Source organism: Pan paniscus, chromosome 9 (genome assembly GCF_029289425.2).
Source record: "Pan paniscus chromosome 9, NHGRI_mPanPan1-v2.0_pri, whole genome shotgun sequence".
Lineage (NCBI taxonomy): Eukaryota > Metazoa > Chordata > Mammalia > Primates > Hominidae > Pan > Pan paniscus.
This window is the reverse complement of record NC_073258.2, coordinates 65703223-65721885: the sequence shown is the minus strand read 5'-3', so window position 1 is coordinate 65721885 and position 18663 is coordinate 65703223. Positions and strand designations below refer to the sequence as shown.

The 18663-nt window shown below is 45.1% G+C and overlaps 1 long non-coding RNA gene across 1 annotated transcript; it reads left to right on the top strand.

Annotated features, from left to right (window-relative positions):
- The first annotated feature begins 2069 nt into the window (after nucleotides 1–2069).
- Nucleotides 2070–17676, top strand: LOC134731198 (uncharacterized). The gene is made up of 3 exons (XR_010113356.1): nucleotides 2070–10298; nucleotides 11422–15112; nucleotides 16081–17676. It is a non-coding gene; the product is annotated as an uncharacterized LOC134731198 (long non-coding RNA).
- The last annotated feature ends 987 nt before the right edge of the window (nucleotides 17677–18663 follow it).

Here is an 18663-nt window from a genome sequence, read left to right as displayed (position 1 = left end):
GCCGCTTTAAGAGCCTCACAAGAGATCAGTCTTGAAGACGCAGTTGGGGTCACGTGACCCGAGTCCGCCCATCACAGGGCTGGCCCCGGGTGCCATTTTGAGAGAGTGCTCCTTCCTTAACTCCTCCTGGTGGGGCTAGAATTTGGTGGATTGGGTGTTTATTTGATGAGGTCGCAGCATTTGGGTCTAATTTAAAACTTAGGATGTTCTTTAAATGTTTCATTTCTTCTTTGGTTCATTTCCATGATGCTATGCCACCAAAGGGGAGCCTCTAAGGGATTTTCCTTCCAAAATGTTGTATTTTGCTGGAATTTTGCAATTTCTTTGTTAAAGAATCCACCCACTCTTCCATTGCTCTGCATTCTTTCTGAAAGGACGTATACCTTGTGCGTCCAGTGAGACCTGAATCATTGTTAAAGTTGGCCAGAGACCAACAGCCTCAGGGGTGAGTATAGCTTGGGCACCCGCCCCCCCACCCAAAGCTCTGAAGACAGAGTGGGAGCTTCTTGTGGCCGCCCCCACCCCAACCGTCCTTCCTTTGTGGCGTCCTTCTGGTTTATTCTTCCACACACAGCACTTGTTCTTTCCTGTGACTGTTGGGACACTCGTAACCGTTTATTTCCTTGTTTATTATCTCTGTCCCCCACACACCCAGGCTGTACACTCTAGGAGGGCAGGACCCCATCCTCTGCTCCCCACACTGTGCACCGTGCCAGGCCTTTGCTATGGGTGTGTTTTATGGACAAATAAAGCGCATCTTCTCTCACTGGGGAAAGGTGAGGAAGCGATTCTTCCGCCTTTAATGGGGCCCTTCTCAGCCTTTCTCCCTTCACATTCTTCTTCAGCGAGCTGGGGAGACACCTGACCATAGACGGGGCTAAGATTCCCCATTCCAGGAGCTACTAAAGCCATCCCCAGGGTCGTGTTTGAAGAAAAAGCCAATGAGGACTGTTCTTTCCAAGGCTGTGGCCCACAGGGGTGGTGAGGCCAGCAGGCAGTCAGAGGAACAAGTGTCCACCCACAGTGCCAGCCCAAGCCCACACCCTAAACCAGGAGCCCTCAACACGGGCAGAACCCGGAATAGGTTTGGAGACTTCTGGAGGCATTTTGTATCACAGTGACTGGGTGAGGACACTGTTGGCATCTGCAAAAACTGGGGTGGGGACTTAAAATGTTCCACAGTGGGCAAGATGGTCCCACACCACCAAGATTCATCCATATCCCGCACAACTTCTGAATGTCCACTGGACTGCATTTAAAATCATTTTAAATCATTTTAAAGTTATTCTGAAATGCTAAAGAAGTCTCATAATTTCAAAATTAAATTTTATTACAGTACTTTGTTTATAATCATTCAGCACCTAAAACCTAATATTATTTTACTATATATAAAAATATAATGTGTTATATTTTATATTAAATATATTTTTAACTGAATCCTGAAGTTTTCAACTATCATGTGAAATAAGATTGTACTTTGTTTTGTTCCAATTTTTATCAAGATTTAGTCACCCATTTGGAAGACCATGTCTCCTAGTGGAGTTGTGCTTGGACATTTATCTATTATAATACAGATTACTTTATTTAAGTTATCTTTATTTCTTCTTTATTACTGTCAGAGAATTATATTGAGGTCTAAAAATGTATCTCTGAATTCCATTTCAGGACAGTAAAGAAGGAGCTACATAATCTTTGTGGTAGAATGGGATTGTGGGGCTGTTGGGTTGAGGATGGTTGCGGGAAGCAGGGTGTAGGGACTGCACAGATCCCAGTGGAATTTTCCACCTGGTCCTGATGGGTCATCCTCGTGCCTTCCCTCTGGTTCTACTCACCTTTCCAGGCTGAATCATTACCCCAGCTCCCCTCCCATTGGTGCACACCTTTGTCACCAGTATGGTGGCCAAGTTGACTGCCTTTCCTCTTGTCCTATCTCCTTGCTTCTAAAGTTTAGTTTCTTATACATAGGCTCCAGAGTACATGGAGTGAAAATTATGCAATTTCACTTTCAAAATGAGGATTCGAAGGTAGCTCTTGGGCAGTGACCAGGGTATGGCTCCCTGACACCATGACTCAGTCATGTGGTCTGGGCGAGGGTCACAGTGGGGCGGGGGCTGATGTGGTGCCTCTTGGAATTTCATCATCATGGCAGGGACAGTGGCTTCTCTGTGAGGCAGCCAAAGCTGCAATTACTTCCTCCTTCTCTTTATCCTACTTGGTATTTGCAGGCCTCTTGAATCTATGAGTATTAACTCATCTATGAGTATTAACATTAGTTCTTCCTCAAATCCAGAGAAATCTCAGCCATAATCTTTCCAAATGTTTCTGCACCATTTCCTCCAGCCACTCTTCTGAGGCTCTAATGAAACAGATTAGATCTTTTCATCTCTCTTCTGAGAGACAAGAGACAGAGAGGTTTTGTTTCTTCATGCTTTATTTTGCCAGGTTTATTTTGACCTATATTCCAGTTCACTAATTCTCTCTATACCTATGTATAATAAACTAATAATTGAATTCCTGTCTTAGGAATTAGGAATTCAGTGGAATTCCTAATTTTAGTTATTTTTTAGTTCTAGAATTTCTATTTGGTTCTTTGTCAAAGCTGCTATGTCAGGTTTTGCTGCTGCTGCTTTTTTATTTTTGGCCAAAAAATTCAAGCATAGCATGTATTTCCTTGAACGTAGTAAACATAATTATTCCATAGTCTACAGTTTTTATAGTATATTGAATATTGTGTCCCTCTGTTACTGTTTGTGCTGGTTCTTGCTCTAAGTGTCTCTTCATGCATCTGATTATTTTGGAATGTGTAGTTGATACCTTATTTTATTTTATTTTGTTTTATTTTATGTTATTTTGAGACAGAGTCTTGCTCTGTCTCCCAGGCTAGAGTTCAGTGACTCTATGTCTGCTCACTGCAACTCCCACCTTCCAGGTTCAAGCGATTCTCCTGCCTCAGCCTCCCGAGTAGCTGGGATTACAGGTGGCCACCACCACATCCGGCTAATTTTTGTATTTTTAGTAGAGATGGGGTTTCGCCATGTTGGCCAGGCTGGTCTCGAACTCCTGGCCTCAAGTGGTCCACCCACTTTGGCTTCCCAAAGTGCTGAGACTACAAGTGTGAACCATCACGCCTGGCCTGATAACTATTTTAAAAATTAACGATAGAGGCCGGGTGCAGTGGCTCATGCCTGTAATCCCATAACTTTGGGAGGCTGAGGTGGGCAGATCACGAGGTCAGGAGAATGAGACCATCCTGGCCAACAAGGTGAAACCCTGTCTCCATTAAAATACAAAAAATTAGGCCAGGTGCGGTGGTTCATGCCTATAATCCCAGCACTTTGGGAGGCTGAGGCAGGTGGATCACGAGGTCAGGAGATTGAGACCATGCTGGCTAACACAGTGAAACCGCCTCTCTACTAAAAATTCAAAAAAATTAGCCGGGTGTGGTGGCGGGCGCCTGTAGTACCAGCTACTCGGGAGGCTGAGGCAGGAGAATGGCGTGAACCCGGGAGGCAGAGCTTGCAGTGAGCCCAGATCAAGCCACTGCACTCCAGACTGGAAACAGAACGGGACTCTGTCTAAAAAGAAAAAAATTAATTGTAGAAAACACTTGAGACCTGAGGGATGTAATTCTCCTTTAAAGATAATATTTCTTTTCCTTTTCTTTTTTCCAGGTACTGAGGATAATAACGATCTAGAATCATCTCTTCTTCTTCTTCTTCTTTTTTGTTTTTTTTTTTTTTTTTGGAGACAGGGTCTCACTCTGTTGCCCAGGCTGGAGTGCAGGGTCATGATCAGGGCTCACTGCAGCCTCTACCTCCTCGGCTCAAGCAATCCTACTTCAGCCTCCCGAGTATCTGGGACCACAGGTGCACACCACTATGCCTGGCTAATTTTTTAAAAATATTTTTTGTAGAGACCAGGTCTCACCGTGTTGTCCAGGCTGGTCTCAAACTCCTGGGCTCAAGTGATCCTCCCACCTGGGCCTCCCAAAGTGCTGGGGTCACAGGCATGATTCCACCATGCCCGGTCTAGAATCACCTTAGTATAAATTCAGGGCTTCAGATTTTCGGAGCTGTCCAGATGATGAAAAGCTAAGATTATTCTATTTCCTTCCGTGTAGCCCTTTAGGTCCTAGCCTAAAGTGGGATAGGGTTTACAGGTTCCCATCTGTGATCTTGTGAAATATATATTTGGTCTTTTCCTGGCACACAACTCTTAAAATTCTTGGAATTTTCAAAGTGATGAGTGTCTTTTGTAGCTAATGAATTCACTGATGGCTGACAGCCCCTAGGTAGCTTCAGGATGGTGGCTGGTCACAAGAAAGACCAAAGCAGGATTAGATGATTAGGACTTTCATCTTGTCCCCCACCAACCTCTGGGGAAGAGAGAGGGGCTGAAGGTTAAATGGCCAATGACCAATAATTTAATCAATCATGCCTATGTAATAAAGCTTCCATAAAAACCCAAAAGGGAACTACTACTCAGCCATAAAAAGGAATGAATTAATGGCATTCGCAGTGACTTGGATGAGTTTGGAGAAAATTATTCTAAGTGAAGTCACTCAGGAATGGAAAACCAAACATCGTATATTCTCACTGATATGTGGCAGCTAAGCTATGAGGACACAAAGGCATAAGAATAATACAATGGACTTTGGGGACCTGGGGGGATGGGTGGGGGGGGCGCGGGATAAAAGACTGCAAATAGGGTGCAGTGTATACTGCTTGGGTGATGGGTACACCAAAATCTCACAAATCACCACTAAAGAACCTACTCATGTAACCAAACACCACCTGTTCCCCAATAACCTATGGAAAAATATAAAATAAATTTAAAAATTTATTTTTTAATATATATATAAAATAAATTTAAAAATTAAACAACCCAAAAAGACTTGGTTCTGGGAGCTTCTGGATAGCTGAACACGTGGAGGTTCCTGGAGGGTGTGCACCTGGAGAGGGAAACACGCCCCTTCCCCATACCTCGCCCTATGCATTTCTTCATCTGTATCCTTCGTAATATCCTTTGTAATAAACTGGTAAATGTAAATAAGTGTTTCCTTAAGTTCTGTAAGTCACTCCAGCAAATTAATCAAACCCAAAAAGGGGGTCATGGGAACCACCATTTATAGCTGGTGGGTCAGAATTACAGGTGGAACAACCTGGGGCTTTCGATGAGCACTGGAAGTGGGGGCAGCCTTGTGGGACTGAGTGCTCAGCCTGTGGGATCTGACGCCGTCTCCAGGTAGACAGCGTCAGAATTGAATTGGAGGATGCCTAGCTGGTGTCCTCTGCAAAGTCGATTGATTGCTTGGTGTACGGGGGAAAAGATCAAGCAGATCAGTCAAGAAGTATTGCTTGTTGATTATCGAGTGAGAGAATAGGAAAAGCACTTTTGTTGGTTTCTGGTTGTTCTTTTTCTTATGTCCTCAGACCACCCTTTCCAGGCACTCTGACTTTTGTCCCCTTAGCCTGAAGGGACTATGAAAAACAAGGCCCATCTTTTCAGGTATCTCATTGGGATGGGAAAATGTCCTCAGAGCAAAGTGGCTCTGAGTACTGAGAAGCACATGGCATCATGGAGGTAGGTTGGTTACCTAGAAAAGATTGATCAAATAAGCAAAATATTGAGGAAAATGAAAGCCAGGTTTCTCACTGCCACAGAAGTTACAGACACGGAAAAGGAGGAAACTGGAATGAACGCTGTGTGTTAGATTCTAATTGGAGGGATGAACTAATGGTTTTCAATACTTATGGACAGATACAGAAATGAATATAGATATAATTGTGTGTGTACGTACATGTGTTGCTAGCTTTATCCACCAAGAAGGCCTGGGTGCAATAACACCCCGACAGCAATGAGCGTGCCCAGCACTCAAATCTTGGTTTCTAAATACCATTCTCCCCTAAAAGCAACCAGGATTTCTTGGGAAAATGGCTGATTCCAGGGTTGAGGTAGGAAAAGCACAAGATAAACCTATAACATCTTTCGTGCCAGAGAGTGAGCATGTGCTCAGAAATCGATGGAGATTAATTAAAAGGACAGAGGAGCCAGCTCTAAAGGGGTCCCGCTTGTTCTGACGTAATTTGAACACCAAACTAATAATAATAACATAACCTATTGGATAAAACAGAAAGCCATATAGATACTAATGAATGAATACATAAATGAGGAGAAGAAAAAATTTTCTTACAACAAAATGCCAACTAACAAACGTGGAAGAAGTTATGGAATTAGAAAAGTTACCATTTGATAATCATCATAGCTGTTAGTAATCAGTAATTTAGCCAAGAAGTATCAGTAGATGTTAATGCTGATAAGTGAAAGTTTGAACAGGCAGGAATATTTACGTGGTTTCGAGGTACTTCTTTACAAAACATTTGTTAAATACAAAGGGAAAAATAATAACTTTACGGTGGAGACACCTGGCAGATACCATTTTAGCCAAGTGACCAAAGTCACAGTCAAAGCATGATGTCCCATCACCAGTCATAGGATAAATCTATGTTGTGTTCTCCCTGATAGGATACAATGGAAAGAACACAGCCCAGCTGCTATGATAGTCGTGCCAAAAATGCGTAACCTGAATCTAATCAAAAGGAAGCATCAGACAATCCTGTACTTGAGGAACATTCTACAAAATAACTGATCTGTGCTTTTCAAAAGCGTCAGGTCATACAAATCAAGAAAAGACAGAGAAACTGTTGGATTGAAGGAGACTGAAGAGACATGTCAACTAAATACGACTTGTGACCCAAGATGAGATCTTGTTGGTACAAAGGATGTTCCTGAGAAATTGCCTAAACATGAATGCAGGATTCTGTTGATTAGATGGTAGTAGTGTGTGAGTGTTAATTTCCTGATGTTGATGTTGCCTTGCTATGCAGGAGACTGTCCTTGTTGTAGGATGTACACCCTAAAGAATTTGAGATAATGGGCATCAGGCTGGTAATTAATTCTCAAGTGGTTCAGAAGGGGAAAGCATGCTATTTGTACTCTTCTTGAAATTTTCTTTTTAAAATTCTTTTTATTTTATAGAGACGAGGTCTCACTATGTTGCCTAGGCTGGACTCGAACTCCCAAGCCCAAGTCATCCTCCCACCTCAGCCTCCCGAAATGCAAGGATTACAGGGGTGAGCTACCTCACCCAGCCCAAATTTCTACAAGTATAAAATCATTTCAAAATTAAAATTATCTTTAGCTCTAAAAATATGAAATAATAGCAAAGAAACTGGTTAAAACATAGACATCTAAATATTGACTATGAAGCAATAATAATAATGTCTAATTTTAGGGATTAAAAAAGATAAAAGTGAAGACAACAATAGTATGTGTAAGTTAGATGGGTTATATAAGAATTAAAGCATTGTAAAGTCCTTAACTAAGAGAATGAATATATTGATTAAATTTAGATTTTGTTAATTTAAGTATACATATAAAAAAATCTATGGTTAACACAGAAAGAATAAACAAACAATAGGAAAAGGAAAAAACAAAAGTTAGTTCAAATGAGGGCAAGAAAGGGGAAGGAAGGAAAAAGCAGAACCAAAATAAGATGGTCACAAGAAGTCCAGGCAGATGGAAACAAAAAGCAAACATGAGTGGTAATATGAGAGAAAGTGGAATTGAGGGTTAAAGCACTAACTAGAAAAAAATGGACATTACATAATGATAAAAGCCACCATTTATGAAAAAAATACACCTGTGTCCACAAAACAGTGCCGCAGGTAGACATAAACAAAAGCTATCCTAAATGGTAGGAGACTGCAGCCTGACCAACATGGTGAAACCCTATCCTACTAAAAATACAAAAATTAGCCAGGCATGGTGACACATAAATCCCAGCTACTCAGGAGGCTGAGGCAGGAGAATCACTTGAACCCAGGAGGCAGAGGTTGCAGTGAGCTGAGTTCGAGCCACTGCACTCCAGCCTGGTTGACAGAGCGAGACTCTGTCTCAGAAAAAAAAAAAAAAAGAAAAGAAAAAAGAAATGGTAGGAGACTTTGATTAAAATTTAGATCCATGACCAGGCACAGCGGCTCACGCCTGTAATCCCAGCATTTTGGGAGGCCAAGGCAAGTGGATCACCTGAGGTCGGGAGTTCAAGACCAGACTAACCAACATGGTGGAACACTGTCTCTACTAAAAAAAATTAGCCAGATATGGTGGCGGGTGCCTGTAGTCCCAGCTACTTGGGAGGCTGAGGCATGAGAATAGCTTGAACCCAGGAGGCCAAGTTGCAGTGAGCCGAGATCACGCCACTGCACTCCAGCCTGGGCAACAGACTGAGACCCTATCTCGGGGGAAAAAAAAAGATGCACACTCGTATATGTATGTGTATATATTTATGTATGTGTACATGTATACACATATTAATCAATATGTGTAAATACACATATACAAGTATAGTGGGAAATGTCAATATATACAATAAGATACACTAAAATCTTCATACTTAATAGAAATATATCTTTATATCACCTGAGTAGGGATTCATTTTTTCAAGTCCATGGAACACATTCCTGTTCTTAGCCATAAAGAAATCCTTGAGAACGTCTTTATTTATTTTTTATTTTTATTTTATTTTTTGAGACAGAGTCTCACTCTGTCGCCCAGGCTGGAGTGCAGTGGCATAATCCTGGTTCACTGCAACCTCCACCCCCCAGGTTCAAGCGATTCTCCTGCCTCAGCTCCCAAGTAGCTGGGATTACAGGCATGCACCACTACACCCATCTAATTTTTGTATTTTTAGTAAAGATGGGGTCTCATCATTTTGGCCAGGCTGGTCTCAAACTCCTGACCTCGAGTGATCCGCGCCCCCACCCCCCTTGGCCTCCCAAGGTGCTGGGATTGCAGGCATAAGCCACCGTGCCCGGCCGAGAATATTTTTTAAACAGGCTTTACCAGCAAATCCTCTAAACATAATCCAAAACAATTGGGAATAATTACTACAGAGATAACCCAAAAATGTTTACAACTTCAAAATTAAGAGACACATTCCTAGCTTACACCTAGCTCAAATAGGAAGTTTTACAATGGCATATTATCCTGAAAGTAATAATAATAAAAAAGGACGTTTCATCCCGAAATCTGTGTGAATCCTCAAAAACCAATACTCACAGGAAATGTTAGCACTTTAAAATGCTTTCGTTATTAAAGTAGGAAGATGAGCCAAGCACATCAAAAGAACGATTATGTTGTACTCATCCTAAGAAATTAGGAAAGGAAAACGAAATTATTCAAAAGAAACCAAGAAGAGTAACTGAACCAACACAAAAGCCACACTGATGGAAGGGAGGAGTGGGTCTGCGCCGCGGATGGGCGCTGTGACCAGATGGCGTTTCCTGAAGACGCTGCTCAAGCTGGAGAGTGTTGTAGAGAGAGGGTGCGGTGGGTGCAGGAAACTACAGCCTGCTGTCACGGCCAGGCAAGCCACACGCCCATGATGGGGGTCGAGAAGAGCCCCAGTGGGCAGCGTGGGGACTGGGTGGCCACTGGGAAAGGGAGGCTGCTGCAGAATCAGATTCCGTGGGACTCGGGTGAGATCCCTCAGAGGACGCCCTCAGAGCCACAGGTGTTGTTCAGCAGTCCCTGATTGGCACACAGACGGCTGCAGGTGTGGAACAGGCCACTTGTGGAAGCACAGGAATGGAGGCCGGTTGGTTCATCTGAGCAACAGGAGGGTGTGTGCCCGCCGGCACGTGGTCTCCAAAAACGCAGTGTCCTGGCCACAGTGAATCTGAGAAGCAACCATCATTTATGAAAAGGCATGGCTCTCTGGATGCACTTATCAGACATCCACATGCGTAAGTCCAGAAACTGTCAGTGTGAGCACAAAGGAAGACGAAGGACCACGACGCCAGCATCAACACGCCACAGCGAGCTGACAGAAAGGACGAGGGACAGAGGAACAAGGAACTCCCCCGTGACCCCGAGACCTGGGGGCCTCAGGCCTGCTGTGAGTGGGTTTGGCCCCTCCTGCGTGGGAGGCAGGGGCAGTCCCTGCTGCACGGGGTGAACACAAGGTGAGCGTGTTGGGTTGGTCTCCATTGAGGCTGCTCAGAAGGCAGTTCCATTCATTCTTCCCCGGTAACATCCACAGGGTCCTTCCGCATCAGCACACAGCTCCCCACTGCGTGGTCCTGTTCTTGAACTGATGGCCTAACATCAACAAAGCCTCTGAGCCCTGAGACCCTCCTCTGGCTGGGAGCCACGGTATCCATGGCAACCATGGCTGACACAGAGGAGGATGCGGACATCGTGGGAAACAAAGCCACATCTGAGTGAAACGCGCAGAGGTGCGGGTACCGGGGTACAGCGCGTGTGGGGCGCCCCCACGTGGTCAATCAGGATAGAGGCGCATGCGTGTCCCGCAGGGAGTGTGGAAAACTGGCCCAAGCTGGAGTATCCAGAGGACCATGCCTAAGGAAATGATTTTGTCACATTGTCTCTCGCAGCGCCCTGGCTTCTGGCAGTGACCCTCTTCATCCTGTACCTGTGCTGGGACCCTCTTCATCCCGTGCCTGTGCGGGACACTCTTCCTCCCGTGTCTGTGCGGGACCCTCTTCATCCCGTGTCTGTGCGGGACCCTCTTCATCCCGTGTCTGTGTGGGACCCTCTTCATCTCGTGCCTGTGTGGGACCCTCTTCATCCCGTGCCTCTGTCTGACCCTCTTCATCTCGTGCCTGTGTGGGACCCTCTTCATCCCGTGCCTCTGTCTGACCCTCTTCATCCCGTGTCTGTGTGGGACTCTCTATTCTGTTGGGCCCAGGGAACACAGGGATGAGTTAGGCTCAGCAGCCCCTTCTTTCTAGGAGTGTATATGACATCCGAGTGAGTGTGTCTAGCTGTTGGAGTTACACCATTCAACTAGTGATTTAATATAATATTTTATGGTAAAACAAAAGCATACTATCTGTAGAGTGGAATGAATAATTTACAGGAATTTTTAAGGTCAAACAGAGACTTTCAAGGACTTTTACACCCAGAAGGGTCATTTTCCACCCCTTTGTACCCCCAGGGACCCGTATTTCCCTCTTCCGTGTTGGGGATGCTTCGGTGCAAATGTTTGAAAAGTATGTCCTGGCTCTAGAATCAGAAAGATTCTGCCTTTGACATATGAATTTGGAGGAGCACAGATGTTCGTCCATAGCATCATTTAATCTCTCTAAGCCTATTTCTCATCAAAAAAGTGGTGATTTAAGTCTATATACCCGCAAGGCAAAGAAACCCGAAATGCATTCCTAAACCTCTTAGGCCTCTCGGATTACAGCTGATGCTCATCATTGGCAATAATTATATTCTGTAAGGTCCCCTCAAAGACTGAACTAGAGCTAGTGGATACTGAATTATTGCTTTTAGGGAAACTTGGGGTCAGGGTCCTGTGAGCCTCTGGTCACATTTTTTTTTTTTTTTTTTTAGACAAAGTCTGGCTCTTTCGCCCAGGCTGGAGTGAAGTGGTGCGATCTCGGCTCACTGCAACCTCTGCCCTCCAGGTTCAAGTGATTCTCCTGCCTCACCGTCCCAAGTAGCTGGGATTATAGGTACACACCACCACATCTGGCTAATTTTTGTATGTTTAGTAAAGACGGGGTTTTGCCATGTTGGCCAGGCTGGTCTCGAACTCCTGACCTCAGGTGATTCACCCACCTCGGCCTCCCAAAGTGCTAGGATTACAGGCGTGAGCCACCATGCCCAGCCTCTGGTCACATTTATTAGTCAATGAATAAACAATTCTCCTTTATGTGTGTTTCTGTTTAAATATACATCATTTTGTGTCTATTGCTGATTAATTATCTCATGCCTGCACGAAGTGTATCTAACACATGTGTTTTCTCCATGGGGCAGGTTCTTGTGCTTAGAACAACAGATAGCACTTTAGTGCTATTCTGGAGCCAGGGCCATTTTAAACAAAATCACCGAGAAGAAACATGAAAATGCAAAACCATAGCACCAAATAGACTTCGAAAAAATGTGTTTATGACATAAGAGCTGAAGCAAGATGGCAGTTCCTTGTTCAGCCTCAACTGGGAACATACATTCAAAGCCTTTTTTTTTTTTTTTTTTTTTTTTCGGCCACTGGGCCTGTCCATAAATGACCTCAAAAGGCCCTGACTGGCCAGGCGCGGTGGCTCACGCCTGTAATCCCAGCACTTTGGGAGGCCAAGGAGGGTGGATCACAGGGTCAGGAGATCAAGACCATCCTAGCTAACACAGTGAAACCCCATCTCTACTAAAAATACAAAAACAAAATCAGCTGGGTGCGGTGGCACACGCCTGTAGTCCCAGCTACTCGGGAGGCTGAGGTGGGAGAATGTCGTGAACTCAGGAGGCTGAGCTTGCGGTGAGCCAAGATCACGCCACTGCACTCCAGCCTGGGCAACAGAGCAAGATTCTGTCTCAGATTAAAAAAAAAAAAAAAGGCCCTGAGTGCTGATTTTGGATTTACAAATACATTTAAGCAAGTAGGCAAATTTGCAAATACAGAATCTGCATATAATGAGGGTGAGGATGAGCTGTCTGTGCAGCTCGGGTCCCTGTGACCCTGTGACTGGCTGTCATCTGTTTGGGTCACTGAACATTTTGCAGTTGTTGGATGTGGGGGCATGAGGGGGGTCTCATGGGGCTCAATCTGCCCCAGCCTCCTCTCAGTCTTGGCAAAGCCATGCTGGAACACTGAGAACTCGATTTTTCTTTTCTCTGAAAAAAATATTTCTGCATTGGGGTGATCTTCAATCGCAGGTCTTCACTCAGCTATTTTCTCTCCAATGAGAAAAAAACGAAGTTCACCACTGGGGCCTGTGGCCATTCGTGGACCAGGGATATTGGTCCCCAATGCCTTGGAGAATCGTGGGTCTCCGATCAGGGCAGAGAGAGCGTGCCAGCCTTGTCCCTGCCCCCTACTCACCCACCCCCTGCCCAAGCTCCGGCCATCACTGCTCTCTGAGGGTGGCTGAGGCCCAGAGCTTCTTCTGAACAGCCCATTGTTCCTTCTTGCTTCTGGGACCCTCCTCTGCTAATTCCTCACAGCAGCACCAGCTACAAAATGTGTGGGTTCCAGTGCAAAATGAAAACACAGGCCTTTTATTCGGAAGTAATATCAAGCTGGTGGTTGGAAAGCATTGGAACAAGCTTGGGCCCTTCTTAAGTGGCCGCACAGACCCATGAAGCCTGCCCTGCCTCAGAGCCCCAGGTCCTTTTCCTCCCCTCCTCCCACACCATCCTGGTGGTCCTTGCTGCCTTAGGCAGAGCCACGTGTCCATTTTGCGGGGCAGTGGCCCGGCTCTACCTACTAACGGCATTCCTGGCAGGAGGAGAACCATGAGTACTGGCCCAGTGGGCATGGCCCCAAAAAGGAGCTTAACCCATGATCTGGCCAAGTACATCCACAGAGAGACTTGGGGTGGTCCCATGGGGCTCATGACTAAAGCTGTGCTCAAGGAGTCAGCCAGGTGGGGAAGGAGCATCCACGCAGTGCTGAAAACCCTGTGCAGGGTGCCTCAGGGTGAAAGGAGGTGGATTCGGCCAACAGATGTGTTGAGCTCTATGCATCTGCTGGTGCTGTCCATGGAGCTGGTAACTCAAAGATCAATAAGACATAGTCCCCTTAGAGGAACAGGAAGTCATTGGGAGGCACAAACCCATAAATGAATGATTACAACAAAATGTAATAATATCAACATGGAAGTGTGTACAGGAGGGGGTTCTGACTCCCTCCCTTCCCTCCCCATCCTGCCCTGGCCCCCAGGCCACTCCGCAGGTGGCAGATGGTGGACTTCTCAGCCTCCATAATTGCATGAACCAATTCCCATAATAAATCTCCTCTTATGTCTCTATGTAGCCTATGGGTTCTGTTTCTCTGGAAAACTCTAATATGCCTCTGATATTCTATTTCTTTCAATCCTGAGCAGGAGCTGTTGGCTACAATGAAGTTCCCTCAGACATATACATGTGTGACTGTCACTGTAACCCATCACTCGCAGGGCTCCACGTGGCCCAGTCACTGCTTGATGTAGGACTGAAGGAAATGGCAGCTGGAATCCAGAAGCCACAATGATTCACAGAGAGCTTTGCCTAGAAGGCTACCCATAAATCCAGTGTAGGCTTCTCTTCCCCATCTCAAAGTTTCCCAGGCACAGAAGTTGCTGAAATCTCTCCACCTCTCCCCTCATTGATATCCCCCACCAACCAGGGGGAACCCCAAACCTTTCTGCAGCCAAAAATGACTCGGCCAGGCACGGTGGCTCACGCCTGTAATCCCAGCACTTTGGGAGACCGAGGCGGGCAGATCACCTGAGGTTGGCATTTGAGACCAACCTGGCCAACATGGCGAAACCCCATCTCTACTAAAAATGAAAAAAAAAGATTAGCTGGGCCTGGTGGTGGGCACCTGTAATCCGAGCTACTCAGGAGGCTGAGGCATGAGAATTGCTTGAACCCAGGAGGTGGGAGTTGCAGTGAGGCAAGATCGTGCCGCCGCACTCCGGCCTGGGCACCAGAGTGAGACTCTGTCTCAAAAAAACTCTCGAGACATCTTTTCACAGGAACTGGACTGAGGACCTCATTGCCACCCATGGGACCCCAGGGAGCACGTAGTTCTCTCTCTGCTTTTCTTATGAGGATCGATGGTGGAGTTTCAGGTGAATGAAACTCTCTACCTGTTGCATCCACGTCAAAATAGGTAAGACAAAGAGGTGTTGCCTTGAGCCATGTGATTGGGCTGTTTTTGGATGATGGGACTATGAGTGAGTTTTCCCCTTCCGCTTTTTACCTCTCTGTACTTTCCATGTTTCCACCAGGGAGTGCCTTATTACAAAAATGATCAGAACTAGAAGACAAAAAAATAATCAAAAGGGAAATAATTAGGCTTGAATTGACGTGTAAGATCCTATTATTGGCAATCAGGGATCAGGCTGGGAGTTCAGCTGGTGGGTGGCCATTCTTCGGTGCAACAACTATTTATTGGATGCTTTAACGAGGTGCAGGAGAGCTTGGGGTGAGAATGGACGAGATCTCTGTCTCGTGGAGCTTCCCTACCCGAGGCGCAGGCGGCCACCAGCCAAACTCCCAGACAGATGGAGGCGCCGCCCCACTGGGATGCCTCAACCAGGCGGTGAGTGTGGAATACGGAACCCAGCCTGGGGTAGGGCTCAGAGGCGGGAAGCATGGGAGGAAAGGGTGGGGAAGATGAAACACACAAATCCCAATCAAATACAGCAAAATGTTTGCAGTTGTCAAATCTGGGCTGTGAATTCTCTGCACTCTTCTATATGTTCAGATTCTTTTGCTTAGATTAAAAAGTGGGTGTGAGGTGATAGAATGGAGACAGCAGGAGCGGACAGCTCTGCTGAGGAGTTTGGCACTGAAAGGGAACCGAGAAATGGGTTGTGGCTGGAAAGGGTGGTCAAGGGAAAGACTGGAGTATTTTTTGTTTTGTTTTGTTTTTAATATTTGGTTTTGAGGTAGCAGAGGGGGAGAGACTGATACTGAGGGGGAGAGGAGGTCTGAGAGAAATGCTTCCTGCATTGTAACCTCAGAGGCATTCAAACCAGAGCAACTCCATCTTGAATAGGGGCTGGGTAAAATGAGACTGAGACCTACTGGGCGGCATTCCCAGGAAGTTTGGTATTCTAAGTCCCAGGATGAGATAGGAGGTTGGCACAAGATACAGATCACGAAGACCTTGCTGATTAAACAGTTTGAGGCAAAGAACTCAGCCAAATCCCACCATAACCAAGTTGGTGACAGAGTGACCTCTGGTTGTCCTCACTGCTCATTGTATGCTAATTATAATACATTAGCATGCTAAGAGACACTCCACCAGCGCCATGACCGTTTACAAATGCCACGGCAACATCCAGGAGTTACTCTTTATGGTCTGAAGAGGGGAGGAACCCTCAGTTCCAGGAATTGCCCACCCCTTTCCTGGAAAACTCATGAACAATCCACCCCTTGTTTAGCATATAATCAAGAAATAACTATAAGTGTAATCAGTGAGCAGCCCATACCGCTGTTCTGCCGCTGGAGTAACCATTCTTTTATTCCTTTACTTTCCTAATAAACTTGCTTTCACTTTGTCAGACCTCTGAGCCTAAGCTAAGCCATCATACCCCCAGTGACCTGCACTTATACATCCAGATGGCCTGAAGCAACTGAAGACCCACAGAAGTGAAAATAGCCTTAACTGATGACATTCCACCATTGTGATTTGTTTCTGCTCCACCCTAACTGATCAACGTACTTTGTAATCTCCCCCACCCTTAAGAAGGTTCTTTATAATCTCCCCCACCCTTAAGAAGTTTCTTTGTAATTCTCCCCACCCTTGAGAATGTACTTTGTGAGATCCACCCCCTACCACCAAAACATTGCTCTTAACTCCACCACCTATCCCAAAACCTATAAGAGCTAATGATAATCCCACCACCCTTTGCTGACTCCTTTTTCGGACTCAGCCCGCCTGCACCCAGGTGAAATAAACAGCCATGTTGCTCACACAAAGCCTGTTTGGTGGTCTCTTCACACAGACACGTGAAACATACTTTACAGACTTGCCTCAATTTTTTTCTCATGTGAGGTCCAAGAACCCTCTCTTAGGATCTGGATCGGGACCCCTTTCTGGTAACAGTAACAGTGGGGAAGGTGAGTATTTGAATTGGGCGCACACTTTGATGAGACTCTTGCCACCCTGCAGCCCAATGCCCCTTTAAAAACAGCATTTCTCTACAGTGGCATTCAGACATTTATAAGAGCCCTTTGGTGGTTGCCGTGATTGTGTCTGGCATTTGGTGGCACAGCCAGAGCAACAGGTGCCCCCATTGTCCAGGACAGCCCCTCACTGCAACACTCAGCTTCCTGCCACCTTGCAAATGTTCTGTGGGACACTTATATGGTGCAAAGCCTGAAATTGTTTGTGCCTAGAAATAAGAAAGATTTGTGTCTATTTTCCATAGAAAACCAAAGTTCTTTTTTTTTTCTTTCCTTTCCTTTTTTTTTTTTTTTTTTTTTAGGACAGGATCTTGTTCTGTTATCCAGGCTGAAGTGCAGTGGCATGATCATAGCTCCTTGCAGCCTCAACCTCCCAGGCTTAAGTGATTCTCCCGCCTCAGCCTCCCAAGTAGCTAGAACTACAGGCACACACCACCATGCCAGGCTAATTTTTAATTTTTTTTGGTAGAGACAGGGTCTCACTATGTTGCCCAGGCTGGTCTTGAACTCCTGGACACAAGCAATCCTCCTACCTTGGCCTCCCAAAGTGCTGGGATTACAGGCATGAGCCACAACGCCCAGTAATTGTTTTGGTTTTTGTAGAGATGAAGTCTCACTACGTTGCCAGGTCTGGTCTTGAACTCCTGGCCTAAAGCTATCCTCCTGCCTTGACCTCCCAGAGTACTGGAATTACAGACGCAAGCCACCATCCCCCACCCAAAACCAAAGTTTCTTCTGTGTATATTTAACACACACTAGATAATACTTGCTCCTAGTCTCTTAAAAGAATTCTCCAGGACTGTCTGGCACATGTTTTCAAGGGACAGCTGCAGAGGCCAATGGATGGAAGCCAGCATCAGTGGTGTTGTTCTCAGCACCGTGAGGCTCTGCCATGGTGAACGATTCTTGGAGAAGTCCCCAAAAAACAAAGAGCCATCTCCCTTGGTTTGTGTGGCAGCTGCATTTCTGGAAAATCCAGTGTCACATCCCTGTGCCTGTGGGATCTGGAGCTGCCACGTGCATGCTCTTTATTTTGTGCCCTGGATGTCTGTGGGCACACAGGAGATTTAAAAATAAAGAATTACTTTTAAACAGAAATAGTTCTGTTTGTTTTCTTTCTGTAGATGCATTTAGATTTTCGAGTGAACATTAAATATGCATATGAAAAAGGGAGTTTTTAGCAAGCGGAATTCCATTCGGGTTTTATAATGATGACATGGGAGCAAGATGCAAAATTTAAGGAGGTTTTTTAAGGATGCCTTGTCCTTGCTAAGAGCAAGAGTTTCCTAAATGTTATGCCTTAGAAGCCTCTCTCTGGCCCTGCATAAAGGTTTAACTTTGTTAGTCTCTGAGGGCAATGAAATGGAATGACTCTATGGACAAATCTGGGAACAACCTTACATCTGCAGCACTGCCTGGGATGCTGTGTGTGTGTCCCTCTGTGCCCAGGGGTAAACACCGCATCCAGTCTGTTTTGCTAAGAAGTTAATTTGGCAAGGTTGCTGGATACAAGTTCAATATACAAAAATCAATTGTATACCTAATCTAGCAAGGATGAATTAGGAAATGAAAAATTTTTCATCGAGCATGTGAAGTACTTTGGGGATAAAATTAATAAAATATGTGCAATACTTGTAAATTGAAAACTTCAAAGCACTCCTGAGAGAAATTAAAGACCTAAATAGACGGAGGGATATACCCTGTTCATGGATTGGAAAACTCAATATCATTAAGATATTGGTTTTACTCAAGTTGAGCTGAGGTTTAATGCAATCCCAATTAAACGCCCAGTAGATTTTTTAATAAAAATTTATAAGGTGATTCTAAAATTTATATGGAGACAGAAAAGTCCTAGAAGAGCAAAAATAACTTTGAAAAAGATGAGAAAATGTGGAAAACCTAAAATAACATAAAAACAAATTTTTATTTTGTTATATATATAACATTTCAATGAGAAGA